An 11,728-nucleotide genomic window follows, 5' to 3' on the forward strand; every position below is an offset into this window, starting at 1 on the left:
AGAATAATGCAAAATTTGCGCTTAGAGGCTCAGTAGTTTTAGAAATTATTTTGACTTTGATATGCTTTTTAAGAAACTTAGAGGCTAGTTTTGTTGGTGAGTTTGGCCTCAATGCTGACGCTCGTTGTCCATTTCTGTAGTTTGTCTAAACATTTAGTGTCAAATGAAATTGGAAATCATGGTCAGGCATCAGAAAACGGGCTCAAAAGGACGTTTGAAATTAAATAATCAAGTCGAAACTCTTCATATTGTTACTACTAAAGTTCAATAAGTAGGCGGTGAGTAGTGTTAGTGAGGTATTCAGCTGTAAAAATAAATTAAAAGAGGTTACGAAAATTGATTTATAACAATTATTTCAGAGCATTGGGTTGGCTTATCCAAGCTAGTGTTTTTTCCATGTCCTTTTAATCCATTGACTTTGCACTACTTTTTAAAATCACTTTAATCATTGTAGAATTGTCCTTGAAGCTGTACATTGTCTGAATGTTTTGTACTTTGAGGAAGACCATTGTTATTTATTGCTCAGCGGAATATAGCATGAAAAATGATTTAAAGTAATTTCTGATCAACTGGTTCAAATAAACTACATTGAAGAGCTACTTTCAACTATTTTTTTTTAGTTTTCTTCTTCATTAAAGTCTGAGCGGAATTGAACTATAAGCTGTCTTTCTTTTTTAATTCTATATTTCAAAATAGCTGTTTGTAACATTCTCTATTGGTTATTTCGCGCATAACCGTACTGTCAGTCTTTAAAAAGTACTTAAAAACATTTAAATTCAAATACTGTATACTTTAAAGAAAATGTTTGAAATAGCCTTTATAAATGGTTTAGCATAAATGAATTTTTTGATGCTTTCATAAACAATATTTGATTATTTAAACATGTTAATACATCCAGCAGCAAACTAGTTTTTGGTTCTTCTGCAGTGTGCTCAACACCGTCTTTACCAATACCGTAAATTGAAAGTAGTGTCTGTGCGCGAGAATTACGATACGAGGTTGAACTTTACTTTTGGGGAAGATATCCCCAATCATCGAAAATAACCTTTCAGCATATGGCAAAAATACATTATGTTTTTAAAGAGATGATCCGTTACTCATCTATATGCTTCTATATTTGCAAGGGTTTTGCTCTTGTCGCTAAAGAAGTTCAATACGTGAACTTATAAAGATAATGCATAAGCATTCTCGCCATTTTTCTAGTACTAGTAGCAGAATAGCAGAATCACGTTGAATATGAACACTTTATTTCGTCTTATATTTTTGAATATAAGACGAAACATTAGAAGTGTTTAACTTATCTTTTGAATATATTTTGGCTTTTAGATGTCTTACAGTAGTCAATTAGCATCTATTAAAACGTAAGGTAAGCTATTTTGATGCTTTTATTTAAATAGGATTTAAAGTATTTAATTACTTTTATAGTAATATATACTTCATGATTCGTTTATTAAAAAAAAAAAAAAATCGTTGCATATAAAACAGATTGTTCCAGCTTCAAGCATACATTTAAGCAACGAACGACTGGTAGCTGCTATTGTCTTTCTCGGGGTATTAGGAAATGTTTGTAAAGTCAATCAGTTTGTTGGACTAAACATACACCCATTTTGTTTTCTAAGCATCTTATTCAACATCCATATCTAATAAAATGGAAGTGGTAGAAATGGAATAGAAATTAAAAAAATATTTAGCTAAAGTTTTCTGCCATCTAGCTCAGCTCACCAGCAATAGATAGTTATTCAGGAAAATGAGGTATAATAGCAGAAAAAATGAATAGCATAAAGCAAAAATATTCTTGTAAATAATGGTGTTTCACCAACATACATTTATTTAATTAAAAACAGCCTTTTCCAAATATTTTGATTAGATTTATTATCCAGAATTATTCTCCGCGTCACTGTTGCCGATTCTCTGCTCCAGAAACTAGGCATTGGGTTCGGGTATTTTCAAACACGAATTGAAAAATACTTTCAGGGAAATAAATTGAGTATGGATTCCTAAATTTTATAGTAATAGACCAAATCAGTCTTTAAGCTCTATATATTTACATCCCTCATGCCAAAGTCGTTATAATTAGTGGAAAATCATGACAACATCAATAAAATAGTTATGGAAATCACAAGTGGATCCCTAGTATTATTATACTTTTTTTTTGCATTTATTTACTTTGTAATCTTTTATGCTAAGTGGTTTAGTGACATTTTATTAAGTAAAAAGTTTTATTAAGCCATCATTATCTAAAACCATCACAGTGATCATAAGCATACAATTTAGAAATTAAAAACGTGGGATAGGGATTAAGATTCACGCTATGATGAAGCTTGAAAGGCTTTCTTGGGAAATTTTACAATTTATTTCTAAAAATATATTATTTGGTCATTCAGAAATCCCATTTTGTTGCTGCTATCGACTCTTGGCTACTGACTTTTCCATAACATTCCATAGACTGACATAACCTATATGTCTAATTACAGCTATGGTCTACTTTTTCTACTACTTTACAGCTTGGTCATCTTTGTGCTGTTATAGGCGTTTTTCTAAATTTTATGAGCTCTACCAACATAGTAGTTGCCACAGTTACATGGTATTTGATAAACCCCTCTTTGGCGAGTAACTGGGTAATCTTTACCAGAAGTATTCTTTATCAAAGTTTAGGAAGTTCATGATTTCAAAATTATTGGTAAATACTACATAAAAATTATTTTTGTGCAAACTTTTGCTAATGTTGGTTGAACCCACCAAAATTTAGAAAAACGCCTACAACAGCACAAAGATGACATAACTAAAGCTTTAAATTCTAATAGTACAAATATTTCTTTTGATTCTGCTTTAAACAGTCATATCTTTGATAATCCTAGCCATAAAATGCTTTTTGAGGAAACTTCCCTTATTAGTAATGATTTAGGCATAAAATAAGTTTTTCGAGAGGCAATTGAAATTAGAATAAAAATAAATAGTAATACTTCTTTAAATAAGGATTTGGGGGAATATTCACTTAATACCTTATATACAAATTTAATTAAAAATAATTTAACTAATTATATTAAAAAGACAATAAACAATTCCACTCAACCTGTAACGGATACCCCTTCTAGGCTGGCTGCCAAAAAGGTAAGATTAGCTTTAAGAGCTTGTTTGTAAATGTTTTTTATTCCATTTGAATGGATTGTCTTTTTTCACTTCGCTTTGATGTACCAGTCCTGGTTAAACTTCCTTGAAAGAATGATGCTAGGGAGATATATATATAAAAAAATTCTATTGTCCTATTTGTTGTTTAGAAAACTAAGTTAAAGTAAAACAGTACGAAAAATAAGTTTTTCCAAGAAAAGCAAGAGCCATATTAAAACTTAAGACGAGCAGAAGCGAACTCTTATGATAATTCAAACTTAAAACGACCAGAAAGTACTGTCAAAGAACAATTGAGTCAAAACGAACAGAAATTCAAATAAATAATCACATCAACCGTAAGGATAACATGTGCTGATATATGAATAACTAAATCCTAGAACGAGTAAAAATAAAAACGAATACCCAAGTCAAACTTAATATTAATAGAAATTACTACAAGCAGAAGTTTGGGTACTGCCCTCCCCCTCCTAACCGTAAGCTTTCTAACCCGTAGCCTTTCCTGAGATCAATTCAAAGATGCCCTTTTGTCAGCCTGGATCCGCTTAGTGTCTTTTGATTCTGCGTAACACACCCTCAACATTTTTTGGAAGCTTAATACCCTTAGTAGTTCCTGAGATATGGCACTTTTGGGCACCTGGATGCAAATAGAGTCTTTACATTTAGTTTAACATCACCTCAGCATTGCCTGAACTTTTCAACTTAATAACCTTATCTATTCCTGAGATATTGCAGATTAATCCTTTTGAAAACCTTGATATACTTAAATTCTTTTGATTTTGTTCAGTTGTAGTTGCAGTCACAGTCACAGTCAAAATTTCTGTAGCTGTAGTCGCTGTTAAAAATAGTCACAATAGCAACTAGTTCGCATCGCAGTCGCAAGTAGATGCAAGTTGTCGGATCCCTAAGTAGTCGGAGTCACAAGCAGTCGCAGTCGTAAATAGTCGCAGTCGCAAGTAGTCACATTTGCACTTGCTAGTAGTAGTATTCATAGTCGCAAGTAGTTGCAGGCGCAGTCACGAGTAATTGCAGTCGCAAGTACTCACAGTCAAGTGTAGTCGCTGTCACAAACAGTTGCAATCGCAGTCGCAAATGGTTGCATTCTAAGTCACAAGTAGTGGCAGTCGCATTAGTAGTAGTAGTTGTAGCCCTGAAAACTTCACTTTAATACCCTTAGCAATTCCTAAGATATTGTAGATACACCCTTTTGATGATCTGGACGCATATAGTGTCTTTTGATTTAGTTGAACATCTCCCTCAACTTTCTCTGAAGTTTCACCTTTAATACCCATAGCTTTTCTGGACCCACGACCTATCATTCCCCTTTTCCCAATAATAAACTCCAAATGTAAACAAAGGACAAATTATGCAATTCATAACACTTGCCTCACCGCTGGGGGGGGGGGCGGAAGGAACCTGTCATCCCCGGAGGTATAGTTATCGGACTTTTTGATTCTGAAAAAATGGCTATCTCAAAATTAAAATTAATTTTAAAAAGGGATTAGAAGATGCTGGTTGTCCTCCAATCACGTTTCAACATGCCCTGATAGTTTCAACTTAATGCCCTCGGCCGGTCCTGAGATGTTGCTGATACGCTCTATTGACAACTAGAATGGTATATTTTTATTTTGTTCAACATTTAGAATGACAACTAGAATGGGTGTCTTTTTATTTTGTTCATCATCCCCCTTAAATATTTCCTGAAAGCTTCACCTTAATACCCTAAGTCTTTTTTGAGACCCTGGATCAAACATGCCCCCCCCATCCTAATGATTAAACCCTATGTGTAAATAATGGGCAACTGGTGTAGCTTACAGGTCTTGCCCTAGGGGCTGTGGGGGTCATGTCATCGCCGGGGGTATAGTTATTTGACCTTTAGGCTATTTTGAACAAAATGGTTGTCTCAGAATTTTGATCAGTGTTTTGGGTGAGGGAAGCTAAAAAAAGACATTTCAGAGAGGCTATTTCCCTCCGGTCACTTTTTACTCTAGGAAATGGTAGCCTACTATTTCCAATCGAATGAGCCGATCTAAACTTTCTATGACTACCCCTTCCATATGAAGTGGCTCTGGGAAAAAACAATATGTTTAACTAATTGTAAAAAGTAAAAACTAATGTTGAAATAATATGTTTACGCTAAAGCGTTGCTTCTGATTTTGGAAAAAAGGGTTTTTCCATTGCTGTTAAATTTATAATAACATCTATTTCAGTAATTTTTTTTTTTACACGTGTATGTACTTTCGCCACTTAATTGGATTGTTTTTTAGTTTCCATTCCTAAACGTTTAGGCTCAGAAGTCAAAGAAATAACTTTTGGAAAATAGCTCCAAACGACGAACTTAAGTTTCCATCATAAATCTTAAAATCAGTTGAGTTCCTGCGACGACAAAACTCAAGTAAAGGTATTACTTAACTCCGTCTGTGTTTTCAGTTATTTTTTTTGCTAGTAAAAAGAGTGTTTCGGCGAGTTTTTTTTTTCTCAGACCAGTGGGAATTCTGCCGCAGATATTATGATCTTTCAACTTCTAGAATGCAGCCATATATTCATAAGCTTAGACTACAAGTTTATCCACTTGTAAAGAAATATTCCGAGTTATTAATATTTGTGTATTAGCAGTATTTATTAATACTTTCTGTTCTGTTTACTTACAGTCTTTACTGGATGAACCTAACCCAAACTCACCTGCAAACGGATTGGCTGCTCAACTGTATCAAAGTAACCGTCGAGAATATGAAAAAAGAGTCTCTGTCATTGTTGAACTGAGTTGGCTTGCTGAAATTCCACCCCCTAATAACCTCCTTGTTACCAGGAGCCTCATGAACTCAACATAAATGCAGTGTTTTTGGTTTCCAATTATAAAAATTCCGACGTTTTTTCTCATTTACAGTCAAATAAATTGTAAAGTGTAGGAACTGCTTTTTCTCACCTAAATAGTATACAAATCTGGATCCTTAGTATATTCTTCGTCTTTTTAATTCACGTCTTTTTACCCAACTCTAGCCAAATCTTGTTTTGATATTGGCTATGAAAATTCTAAACTGAAAATTTTCAAATTTGTTGTGTTTTCCCTTAAACCTCAAAAGAAGACTACGGGAAATTCCCCATAGCTCACATTTTGGCAAATTCTGAAATATAAGAAACTCCAAAGGGAAAAATCTCAAAGAGAAGTGTATTATCCCTGGAAAAAATAAGGTCCTTTGGACCCTAAAAATATCTACTTTAGAAAAAAAATCACCAGAAGAATAACTGCTTAAGGGCCTAGCTGAAATTTCTAATAAATCATTCTCGTTTATGTATTGGTATTTTGGCACTAATTATTATCTGAAAGTGCAATTTGACTCATTTTAAGTTAAGCTTGATACGAGAGCGATCATAACGAAAATATGTTATAAATTATATGAGCCGCAAATAGTAAATTAATTTGGTCCGTATACAAAAAAAATAAAATAGAAGACCTTAAATATATTGCTGGTATGACTTTGGTGATCATTCGTTGAAAAAAAAAATACTCAACATAGTTTGGCCTTTGCCATCTAGGACTTGAGGATATGCTAAAGTAAAGTAATTTAAGTATGAGCTTTTTAAAATTCGATAAAACAAAATTAATACTACTGCTTTGGGCTTCACTGCAAAAATACTATTTGTCTTTTTTTTTGGGGGGGGAGGGGGGGGTTTCTTATGAATATTAAAAAGCTAGTGTTTGTCAAGTGCCTTGACATGTCGCGTCAAAAGTGGAACGGGAAGGTAGGGATGGTTGAATTAGAACAAAAACGGTTTGAATACACCGTAGGTACTATCAATGGTAGATGACAGAGAGGCGATGGGCGGAAGCATTTTTTTTTATTTCAAACATTTTAAAAAGTAATTTATGCAAAAAGACTAATTTTTTGAATGGATGAAAAAATAGACATCCTTATTGAAATATCTAAGAATATTGATTAATTTATTTTTTACAGCTCTTATGCAAGGCCCCATGATAAGAGGTGGTATGGGGGTATTTTTTTTCCGAAAGACTCTTCTCCTAAGAAAACAAAACTTCGGAACAAAATTGTGAACTCAAATTGTGAAATCATTAGTATTTGCATTTATCACATGATTCAATGATTTGAAATTATGAATTTATCGGGCGTATGATCCCTCATCTTCCAATAGAAACTTTCTTATATTGGATGAGAGTGAAACTATCCTTATTTATGAGTGTTTAGCTCCAAACTTTTGATCGAAAAACGTATTCATTGGACTTCTTGCTGTCACAGGATAGACATTTAAGAAAGTAAAAAGGTATTACAATAACAACAACCATCTGAATACTTTTTTACTTTCGCAAAGCTAATTTAATCAGACTACGAGTCTGATTAAATTGATTTAAAAAACAAAGTTTTTCCGAGGGAAGTAAGGAGCGAGGTTGAAACTCAAAACGGACAAAAATTATCACTTCACAGCCTATTTAATATATATTAATATAACTAGTATAAATAAACCAACTAATTATTTTCCCTGTGCTTTTATGATTATACAAAACTAGCGATTTAATGAAAGCACAAAAGTCAAGCATAAAAAACAGGATTACTGATTTAAGAGTCAAAAGTGAGTATGTAGCCTGATAACAATAAACGAATCTATAAAGCTTTTCATAGTCTTACACCAGCTGGGACATTAGTAACTTTCTGTATACAATAAAAATTATTTTAAAAACATAAGCGTACAACTAAATATTTTTTAATAACCCCGAAGTAATTGAACAGCGTACAGAAATATTGGATTGATTTATCAAGCAGCATTTTGCTCTCATCAGCTATAATACCAATGGTGGGTAATATACAGTCTTAAGTTGTAAGAAATATGCTTTAGTATCACTTGAAATGAAGATTAAATAGGACATGATATGAACTCTGGAAATCCGATTATTTCTCCCTATACAACATTGAATTTCAAGCTATGATACAAATTCTAAAGCTAGTCTATAGTATTAAGACTATCAAGATGGCTTTGCTTCGAACTTGTGTACAAACTAATCATGACTTGTCCTTTTAAGAACCGAAACGAGAGCTAGTCATTGAACTGAGCCATTGAGCAGAAGTGATACCAAATAAAACGTAAAAAATAAAGAAAATCCTAAAATGGTTTGTTGCTTTATCATAGGCAGCGCAATCGCACTACCTAAGTAAAGAACGATGTTGGCACAATGTATTATTTATTATTTTTTTTCCTTTAGACCAGGGCATTTCGTATCGAAAAAGTTGTCATAGAAACTTCAAAAAGAGCTCATTCGATTGAGCAGTGGAGTGGCTTTTGCCCTTTTAATAGTTGAAAGTGATTGGAAGGCAATTAACACCCCTTCCACATCCACCATTTCCTGAAACACATACAATCAAAATTTTGAGATAGCCATTTTGTTCAGCATAGTTGATTTCCAGATAAAAATTATGTTTTTGAAGAGGACACTCCCCCATAGCCCTCAGGACAAGGGTTGTAAGTTGTGCCCTGGGGGAATATAAGGTTTTTTATAGAAAGCGTTGTCGTAGAAACTTCAAAAAAGGCTCATTCGAGTGGAAATTTAAAGGGCTAGTGCCCTTTTAATAGTCGAAAGTGATTGGAGGGCAACTAACCCCCTTTTCACATCTAATCAGAATTTTGAGATAGCCATTAAATTCAACGTAGTTTTAGGTTCTGGAAATTAGGTCTTTGAGGATGACCCCCCCCCCACAGCCCTCAGGGCAAGGGTTCAAAGTTATGCCCTGGGGGCATATAAGGTTTTTATAGAACATGTTGTCGTAGGAACTTCAAAAAGGGCTCATTCGATTGGAAATTGAAATGGCTAGTGCCCTTTTTAACAGTTCAAAGTGATTGGAAGGCAACTAACGCCCCTTCCACGCCCAAAATTTTCCCAAACACATCCAATCAACATTTTGAGACCATTTTGTTCCACGCAGTTTAAAGTTCAGGAAATGATATCTTTGAGCGGGACACTCCCCCCACAGTCTTCAGGGCAAGGGTTATAAGTTATGCCCTGGGGGCATATAAGCTTTTTATTGAAATCTTTGTCGTAGAAACTTGAAAAAGAGCTCATTCGATTGGAAATTTAAAGGACTAGAGCCCTTTTTAATAGTCGGAAGTGATGTGAGGGCAACTAACCCCCCTCTCACGCCAACCTTTTCCCCAAACACATCTAATCAAAATTTTTAGACAGCCATTTTATTCAGCGTAGTTGAAAGTTTTGGAAATTAGGTCTTTAAAGATGACAACCCCTCCCTCCCCCCTCACAGCCTTTAGGGCAAGGGTTGTAAGTTATGGCCTGGGGGTATATAAGGTTTTTATTGAAAGTGCTGTAGTAGAAATTTCAAAAGGGCTCATTTAATTGGAAATTGAAAGGGCTATTGCATTTTTTAATAGTTTAAAGTGATTGGAGAGCGGATAATGCCCCTCTCACGCCCACCATGTTCCCAAACACATCCAATCAAAATTTTGGGATATCCATTTTGTTCAAAATAGTTGAAAGTTCTGGAAATTAGGTCTCTTAGGATGATAACCCCCTCAGAGCCCTCAGTGCACGGGTTGTAAGTTATGCCCTGGGGGCAAAAAATGTTTATATAGAAAGTTGTTATAAAAATTTTAAAAAGGGCTCATTTGATTGGAAATTGAAATTGCCCTTTTAATTTAATAGTCGAAAGTGAATGGAGAGTAATTAACCCCCCTCTCACGCCCACCATTTCTCCAAAAATATTCAATCAAAGTTTAGAGATATACATTTTGTTCAACGTAGTTGAAAGTTCTGGAAATTATGTATTTAAGTATGACAAACCCCCAGAGCCCCCAGGGCAAAGATTGTAAGTTATGCCCTGGGGGAATATAAGGTTTTTACAGATAGAGTTGTCGTGAAAACTTCAAAAGGGGCTAATTCAATTTGAAATTGAGATGGCTAGTGCCCTTTTTAATAGTCGAAAGTGATTGGAAGGTAACTAACGCCTCTCCACTCTCACCATTCCCCCAAACGCATCCAATCAAAATTTTCAGATAACCATTTTGTTCAACGCAGTAGAAAGTTCTGGAAATTAGGTCTTTGAGGATGACGACCCTCCCCCCAGTCCTCAGGGCAAGGGTTGTAAGTTATGCCCTGGGGGCATATAAGGTTTTTATTGAAAGTGTTGTCGTATAAACTTCAAAAGGGCTCATTTGATTGGAAATTGAAAGGGTTAGTGCCTTTTTTAAAAGTTGAAAGTGATTGGAGAGCGACTAACGCCCCTCTCACGCCCACCACTTCCCCAAACATATCCAATCAAAATTTTGAGATAGGCATTTTGTTTAACGTAGTTGAAAGTTCTGGATATTAGGTCTTAGAGGATGACAACCACCCTAACAACCCTTAGGGTAAGGATTTTAATTTATGCTCTGGGGTCATAAATTACTTTACTGAAAAAAATACAAATGAATGTGCATTGTCAGTTTAATATACATATACTGATATTTAGTAATCAAAATGTTAATATTGTTTATTTATTAAAGTTATAAATATGTAAAAATTTATACTTTTTTCAGCAAAGTGCAAGTTATGTTCCGGCCTTAGGGAGGCATAGGGGTTTTGAGCCCAACTTATTTTAATTTCTGCTCGTTCTGAGTTTGACTCGGTTATTTATTTTAATTTCTGTTCGTTTTGGGTTTCATTTATTTATCGATGCTGACTTATGGTAGTTTCACGCTTGGTAGATTATTTGATTTTATTTTTGCTAATTTTTTGTTTAATGGAGTTCTTTACTTTTCTTTGAATAACTTATTTTGTGGAAAAAGTTTTTTTTAATTAATCTTAAAAGGGATTGATCCTAAAAGAGATTGATAATATTTGGATTCTATAAAAAGTGTCCTTAATTGGTTTGCTTTTACTGTACCCAAATTCCTATATTATTTTGTGTTTTCAGTAAAGCGCTAGTTTTGTATAATCATAAAAGCTTAGGGAAACATAATTAGTTGGTTTATTTGTGCTAGTTATATCAATATATATTAAATAGGCTGTGAAGTAATAATTTTGTCTGTTTTAAGTTTCAACTTCGCTCTTTACTTCCCTCAGAAAAACTTTGTTTTTAAATTAATCTTTGTTCGTTTTTGATTAAAAGGTAATGCAGAAACAACGCTGCCATGGTGTTTTTTATATATACAGAATAATGTATGTTCGTTTTAAGTTTTAATTTCTCTTCCTTAGTTTCAGTTGAAAAACTTATTTTTAATATAATTTCTAATTATCACCGATCTAGGGGAGATAAGGCACCTCTAATAAATACTGCAAACATCATTGACAGCTAAGGAAAACTTTCAGTCTGTAAAATAGAGTTCATAATCCATACTTAAAAAAACAATACATGTTCTTCAGGAACGTTTGTTTTTCGATGAGCAAAAAGATGCTTTCGCTCGGCCGACTTTTACTGGCCTGAAAAGCCACAAAGAAGACAGGGTTTTAGAAATCCCTTACTGACGATAAAAAACTATAAGGCTACTGTAACAAAAGAAAGCTCTTGTAGGGCCAATTTAAAAGCTTATATTTATGCTTGATGACTTTTCATAAATTTGACTTGATAGCACATTCCCAACAAGTGCACTTTCGGTTGTTTCC

This window comes from Artemia sp. Qi Xiang Cuo, chromosome 19, assembly GCF_049724085.1.
Source record: "Artemia sp. Qi Xiang Cuo chromosome 19, ASM4972408v1, whole genome shotgun sequence".
Classification (NCBI taxonomy): Eukaryota; Metazoa; Arthropoda; class Branchiopoda; order Anostraca; family Artemiidae; genus Artemia; species Artemia sp. Qi Xiang Cuo.